A 7,556-nucleotide genomic window follows, 5' to 3' on the forward strand; every position below is an offset into this window, starting at 1 on the left:
CATTAGAGTACTACTCAGCAGTAAAAAACAATGACTTCTCAAATTTTGCATGCAAATGGATGGAAATAAACTTTAAAATTTAACCTACAGCAATCTTTCCCAGGGGCTGGAGAGATGGCTCAACTTGCAGCTCTTCCAGAGGATCAGAGCTCAATTCTCAGTACTCTGTTTTGGCTTCTGAGGGTGCCCACACACACATGACATACACAGGGACACATGCACACCCACCCACACACTCACACAAACAAATAGAATAAAATAAATCTTCAAAATAAAAAAATCCTCTTTCGGGAGTCTAGAGCTTCATGGAGTCCTGTGGGGGCAAGTCCAACCTTGCGCAGAGGAGAGAAGACCCAAGGCCGAGCTAAAATACTCCACAAAAGAAGCTGAAAGAACAGGCACCAACTTCAGGGAGAACACATGACTTACATAAATGTTCCAGAAAGGCAGAGTTTAACTGCTGGTAAGATGCAAAAAGCAAAGGATCGGTTGAGAGTCCCAGGACTATGTGTGTCCTAAACCACCAAAGAGATGTGAACCAGACACTGCACTATCTCCACGATACCCTCACAGTTCAACAAGATGGTGTGAGGAGTGGCCGAGTTAGGAGAAGTTATGAGGCTAGAGCCAAAATAGGATTAATGCGCTGGATAAGAACATGAAGGAGAAGGAGCTGTTCCTTCTACCTGTCTGTCTTACTATGTTTGTATCTGACTTTTTGTATCTCTCTCTCTCTATCACACACACAAACACACACACTTATGCACACACACAGAGTTAACACTCCCCTGGAACTAATAGGACCTTTATCCCAAATAATGAGAAATATGTTTCTGTTGTTTAAATGCTCAGCCTACAGCATTCTGTGGTGGTATCTAGAGCTGACTCCCGACAGCTACAGTAAAGAAGCTGAGCGCACACATGCACAGAAACACTCACAGATCAGGTGTGACTCTGCTGAACCACCTGCCAACCGGGCCCATGAAATGAATACAAGCTGGCCTATAAAGGTATCTTTATCTCTACTTAACTACTATAAAAAGATACCAAAAAAAGAATTAAAAAATTCATCACAACACTCTAAGCTGAACTGAATGTACTAACATATACACAGTGAAAGAATCAGTATTGGCATAAGACACCCCAAGACCGAGTTCTCAGCACAAAGAGATTTATTTGTCCCAGAGGAACAAAGGGCAGGGAATAAGAGATGAAGGCAGGAGGTAGAAGAGGGGGAAGGGGAGGGAGAAAGGGACAAGACATTTGTCCCAGAGCGACAAGGACAGCCTCTAGATAGAGAGGAGGCAGAAGTGGCCACAGGCAAATGACAGTTTATAAAGGAAAGGGGAAATCATGTGTTAAGATGAGGTGTTTCATTTTATTTTTTTTAAAGCTAGTGTAGTAAATGATTTTATTTATTATGTATACAACAGTCTGCCTCCCTGTATGCATTCAGGCCAGGAGAGGGTGCCAGATCTCATCACCGATGGTCTTGAGCCACCATGTGGTTGCTGGGAACTGAACTCAGGACCTCTGGAAGAACAGTCAGTGTTCTTAACCACTGAGCCACCTCTCCAGCCCGAGGTGTTTCATTTTAGTTGGGCATGTTAATTTGGTGAGCCAAAGGAGGCCTCTGATTGCTAGACTCAATACTTTGAGAGCTGGAACTTGGTGGTCAGCCTCAGGAGGAAGGATTGACCAAACTGGGGAATAGACCTTGGTGGCTAGCTTAGGAATGTAACCTAACAGCTTTATAAGGCAGAAGGAAGAGGGATGAGCAAGGCCTACCAGAGCCATGATCACCATGCTCTGCCCTGTTAGAGCCCTTTATGCGGCTATTATCCCTAGACATCCAGGAAGAGGGAATCTTATTGAGAAAATATCTCCATCCAGATCACCTGAGGATGTCCATAGAACATGTCCCTGATTAATGGTGGATGCAGGAGGGCCCAGCCCGATATGGACACTCCCATCATGGGCAGATGCCCCTGGGTCCTGTAAGGAAGCAAGCTGAACAAGCCAGGGAGACAAGCCAGTCAGCAGTGTCCTCCAGAATTCCTGCTTCAGTTCTTGCCTCCTGGTTTCTGTCTTGAGTTCCTGCTCTGACTTCCCGCAGCAGAGTGGGACCTGAGAGTTAGGAACCAAAATAAACCTGTTCCTCCCAATGCTGCTTTTGGTCATGGTTTTTTATCCCAGCAACAGAAAGCCTAGCTAAGAAAAGTAGTGAAGAAAGTATGGGCTGGAGAAATTGCTCAGTGTTTTAGAATACCTACTGCTCTTACAGAGGACCTGGGTTCAGTTCCCAGCACCCATATCAGGCAGCTCTCTACTGCCTGGAACTCCAGCTCCAGGGATTCTGACACCCTCTGGCCTCTGGATACCTGAACACACCCGGTGCACACAAACTCATGCAGCCACATACACAAACACAAACAAAATAAGCAAATCTCTTTTTTATTGATAAAGAGAAATCTCTCAGAGTCATCAAGTAAAATGAACAAATAAGTCTCAAGAGTGACTGAGACCCCCCAAGAGTGAATGAGACCCCCAAGAGTGACTGAGACCCCCCAAGAGTGAATGAGACCCCCCAAGAGTGACTTTCACAAGCATGAAAGAGGTCAGGCACACAAGCCAGTGCACTATAGAGATGCAGGAACGGGTTGTTTTTACAAGGGGCAATGACTGGAATCTGACCGGATTTTTGTTTCTTTCCACCGTGTAAAAATGTCCTTTTGTCTTCTCCTGGATTGCCCTCCTATCTCGGAACACAGGCCCCTGCATCCCTGTCTGCCGCACGCTCCTGACTTTTCCTATTGCTCCAAGCACTGACTCTGCACAACAGAGTGCGCTATCCCTGTGTATGAGTTTCTTTTATGAGTTTCCCTGTTTTTTTCTTTTGGTTTTTCAATATAGAGTTTCTCTGTGTAGCTCTGGCTGTCCCAGAAATCGCTCTGTAGACCAGGCTGGCCTTGAACTCAGAGATCTGCCTGCCTCTGCCTCCCAAGTGCTGGGATTAAAAGTGTGTGCCACCACCGTCCAACTGCTTCTTTATTTTGTTCTGCTCATGTCCCCTAAACTTTGGGAGTCTCTAAGTTGACATTTTCATCAAGTTTAAAAATAACTTTGTACTTACTTTATAAAATATTTTTATCTATATAAAATTTGTAACTTGGTATTATCCAAAACTTGTTTCTTAATATAATGCAGTGATTAACTTTGTCAATGAATTAGATCAGTAAGCACCTCGGGCCTCAGTGAGGTACGTCTTTGGGGTGCATCTCTGAGGTGTTTCCACAGAGGTGTAACCTGGAACGGAGGTCACCGTCCCATGTGCTGAGGCCTCCTGGACTGCACAAAGAGAGGAAGAAAGAAGCTGTTGCTGGCATTTCAGTGTCGCCGCCTGACCGCCTGAGAAGATGCAAGGAGTCCCAGCTGCAGAGCCCACTGCCCTGAAATCTGCCACACCTTTCCCAGCATGATGGACAGGAGCCTCACAGATTGGGGGTCAACATCAACCCTTTCTTTCATAAGTTGCTTTTGTAAGGTATTTGGTCACAGTAAGAAAAGCCACTGACACAGACACTCGAGTCTAATGTGTTTCCACACATTTCCTGCTCTACTCTATTCCTCTGGCAGCTTTGCCAGTGTACATGCATGGAGAAGACGGAGGTTGTCATTCTGTCTTAATCACTCTTTACCTTTGTGTGTGTGTGTATGTGTGTGTGTATGTGTGTGTGTATGTGTGTGTATGTGTGTGCGTGTGTGTATGTGTATGTGTGTGTATGTGTGTATGTGTGTGCGTGTGTGTGTATGTGTATGTGTGTGTATGTGTGTGTATGTGTATGTGTGTGTATGTGTATGTGTGTATGTGTGTGTATGTGTGTATGTGTGTGTGCGTGTGTGTATGTGTGTGTGCGTGTGTGTATGTGTGTGTGCGTGTGTGTATGTGTGTATGTGTGTGCATGTGTGTGTATGTGTGTGTATGTGTATGTCTGTGTATGTGTGTGTGCGTGTGTGCATGTGTGCATGTGTGTATGCATGTGTATGTGTGTATGTGTGTGTGTGTGTGCATGTGTGTGTGTGTATGGGGGGGACATAGGCTCTCACTGAACCGGGAACTCAACAGTGTGGCTAAAGGGTTGGCCAGCTCTTCTCCTGGAAAACTCTGAGGGACCTCAGTCCCTCTCTCCTCTTTTCCTCAGACTGGGACATTGACGTTCATCTGTTGAATCTGATGTAAGCCCATGCAATGAGCTTCTGCTCTCGGGTTCCCTTCCTGCTCCCTGTTACGGTCCTGCTGAGCTTCCCTCTCGGGTCTCTCGCTATTCATTCATTCAGTCACGAATCCTTTCCTTTTCCGTGCCTCAAATCCCACTGTTCCTTTAACATGCTTACGATGCCTCATTGGCGTTTCTCTTCTGAATCCAGCTTTGGTTCTTCTCAGGAGCGGGTTTTACTAAACCATTCTTTTCCTCTCCTATAGACCTTGTTTTTCTGCTTGTGTATCTACTCATCTTTCTGTGAAGCATCATTAATAATACATTATGAAATCCCAGCTGGGCGGTGATGGTGCATGCCTTTAAGCCCAGCCCTTGAGAGGCAGAGAAGGACAGATCTCTGTGAGTTTAAGGCCAACCTGGTCTACAAAGTGAGTTCCCAGGACAGATAAAACTTTTATACAGAGAAACTTTGTCTCAAAAAACTAAGCAAACAAACAAATAAATAAATAAAATTTCAACCACATTCAACATTGGAGAGATGGCTCCATGGTTAAGAGCACTGGGTATTGTTCCAAAGGAACCAGATTCAATTCCAAGAACCCACATGACAACTTATAAGTGTCTACATCTCCAGTTCCAGGAGATCCAACTGCTTTTTCCTACCTTCTTGGGCACTGTATGCACATGGTGCAGAGACATACATGCAGGCAAAACACCCATACACATACAAATACTTTAAATATATATATATGTATGCATATATGCCGTATTATTAACAAATAGATAATATAAAAGTCCTACGTTCTGTAGTCTTTGCAAGGTATACTTTGTTAGAGTCTAGGTTGTGTGCTCCTCAGTTCTGACCCTCGTGTTACTCTGTTGGGGGTCTCCGGAGGCAAGTAAGGCTCCAATGAAGCCAGTCACTGTGAGTCTAAGCAAGGAGGTGAAAGTCCTTCTGAGAACAGGGAAACTGACCATCCTCTCAGTCTCTGTCCCCCCACTTCCATGTCCACCGCACGGAAAGAGAGCCCTTACCTGATAGTGGACTTTCTTGTGCTTGTGTATGTGTATGTGTACATACATGTGTGTGCGTTCATGTGGAGGCCAAAGGTCAACATCAGGTGTCATTCACTCCCCACTGTTTTTTTTATTTTTTATTTTTTATTTTTATTTTTTTTTTGGTTTTTCGAGACAGGGTTTCTCTGTGGTTTTGGAGCCTGTCCTGGAACTAGCTCTTGTAGACCAGGCTGGTCTCGAACTTACCAAAGATCCGCCTGCCTCTGCCTCCCAAGTGCTGGGATTAAAGGCGTGCGCCACCACCGCCCGGCCACTCCCCTCTGTTTTTGATTCAGGGTCTCTAATTGGACATGGAACCCAATAACTTGGACAAAAAGGTTAGGCAACAAGCCTCAAGGATCCTACTGTCTCCACTGCCCCAACAATGAAATCACGGGTATGTACCATGCTTTCTGTCACTTTTTGACATAAGCTACAATTCTAAATGTTTGCATGGTATGTGCTTTACTAACAAAACCATGTCCCTAGTCCTAAAAACAAACTTGCTGACCCATGATGGTGGACTGAAGGTCATATGATCATTGACTGGAGGTCACATGATCGTGGACTGGAGATCAAGCTCCAAAACTGTGCAATGATGAACTGCGGCTGGAGTCCACAGTCTGGAGCATCTGTCATGAGCAGGAAGTGCGATCTCACGCTAAGCTTCTGGGACTTGCTGCAGGTATGGACCAGATATGTAAAAAATGACAGCACTCCCCATGCCCTTAGCATGTCAGAAGCTCACCTGAGAACGCCTCCTCGGAGGTTTCTCAGGCAGAATTTGAGATGGACAAGCGGGTGTAGATCATCCCACATTCCTGTCTTTTCTGCTCTCCAGCTGCGGCAGCAAAATAAGAGACAAGGTGAGCAGACAGTGGCTGTAGGCCATGACATGAGAGACACCATGATGGGCACTCGGGCACTAAATTTAACTGGGATGAAGAGTCAGAACTGCATGGGAGGGGCCCAGCAGGGGACAGTAGAGGACAGCCACCTCCAGGTGACACCATGAAAACAACAGCCAGGGATTTGATCTCCACACAGCAGGGAGTCTTAGGAAAACAGGGGCAGCCTGGACTCATCTGGGGTTTAGATGGGTGTCAACCCTCCTATTCCTCACCTCTTATACCTCACCCCACCTGGGGAGGGGATAGGAGAGCATCCCAAGGCTGTGTCAGGGTTGCGGGGAGAAAGTCTGTAACTAGAGAAATCCAGTGCCATACTCCCTGACAGCCCAGAGCCTGGACAATACTGATCAAGCCCTGAAAAGGTTCAAGCATGAGGTCCCCTTCCCCTTCCATTTGAGAGACCTACTGAGGACACAAGGGAAGGCCTTGTCTCTGCTTGTGGCTGCTTCCAGATTCTAAGAGGACAGGAAACTGCTCCAGAATGAAGATGGGGCTGGGGGCCTGAATCGATCAGTCGGTGGAACCTGACCAGCTCTGTGAGTTGGGTCATTAAAGAATATTCACAAAAAGAGTGCAGTGCATTCCACTCACGCGGGTCACTGTGGACAGAAGGCAATCAGTGGTGCACAGGTGTGCCCCAACCCCCAGAAAAGATGCTAGGCAGCATGTGGCAGCAAGGTTTATTTGGCACAGATGCAAGGAACACCTTGGGCAGGGGCAGGAGAGGTCAGGTGCACAGAGCCATGGCTTTCTCCTCCCATCAGTTCCTGCAAGCAAAACAACCTGGCTCAGAGCCATGTGTGGCTTCCAGAGACCCTGAAACTCTGGTCAGGGTCACAGGCTAGGGGCCTGGTATCCTAGCTACCTGGCTTCAGCAAATCACTGGTTCTCTGAGCCTTGATCTCTCTATCTGCAAAATGAGTCATACTGTCAATATCTGGGCACTAGGTCGCGGTAATGAGGTCATGCCGGTGGTAGATCAGCACAGTGCTGGATACAGGGAACCCTAAGACATCAAACAGGGTCTATATCTATCTTGACCGAGCTCCTGATAGCATCCGAAGAGACAGAGTCAATCAACAATCCTGAGCATTCCTGCTGGGCAGAATATTGAGGACAAGGAGCCTGGCACCCAGCTCTGTCCCAATATCCACACTGACACCTATCCAGGCACCCACTTTCCTCCTAGGACTCAGCCTGACAGCTTGGGCTCACATTCCTGACTGCATCTCTCTCCAAACAACAAAACCGATACCTCTCTGGACCTGTCCAGCAACACTATTGAGAGGTAAAGAAGGGGTACACACACCCACTACCACCACCACCACCACCACCACCACCACCACCACCACCACCACCACCACCACCA

The sequence above is a fragment of the Microtus ochrogaster genome, chromosome 4 (genome assembly GCF_000317375.1).
Source record: "Microtus ochrogaster isolate Prairie Vole_2 chromosome 4, MicOch1.0, whole genome shotgun sequence".
Classification (NCBI taxonomy): domain Eukaryota; kingdom Metazoa; phylum Chordata; class Mammalia; order Rodentia; family Cricetidae; genus Microtus; species Microtus ochrogaster.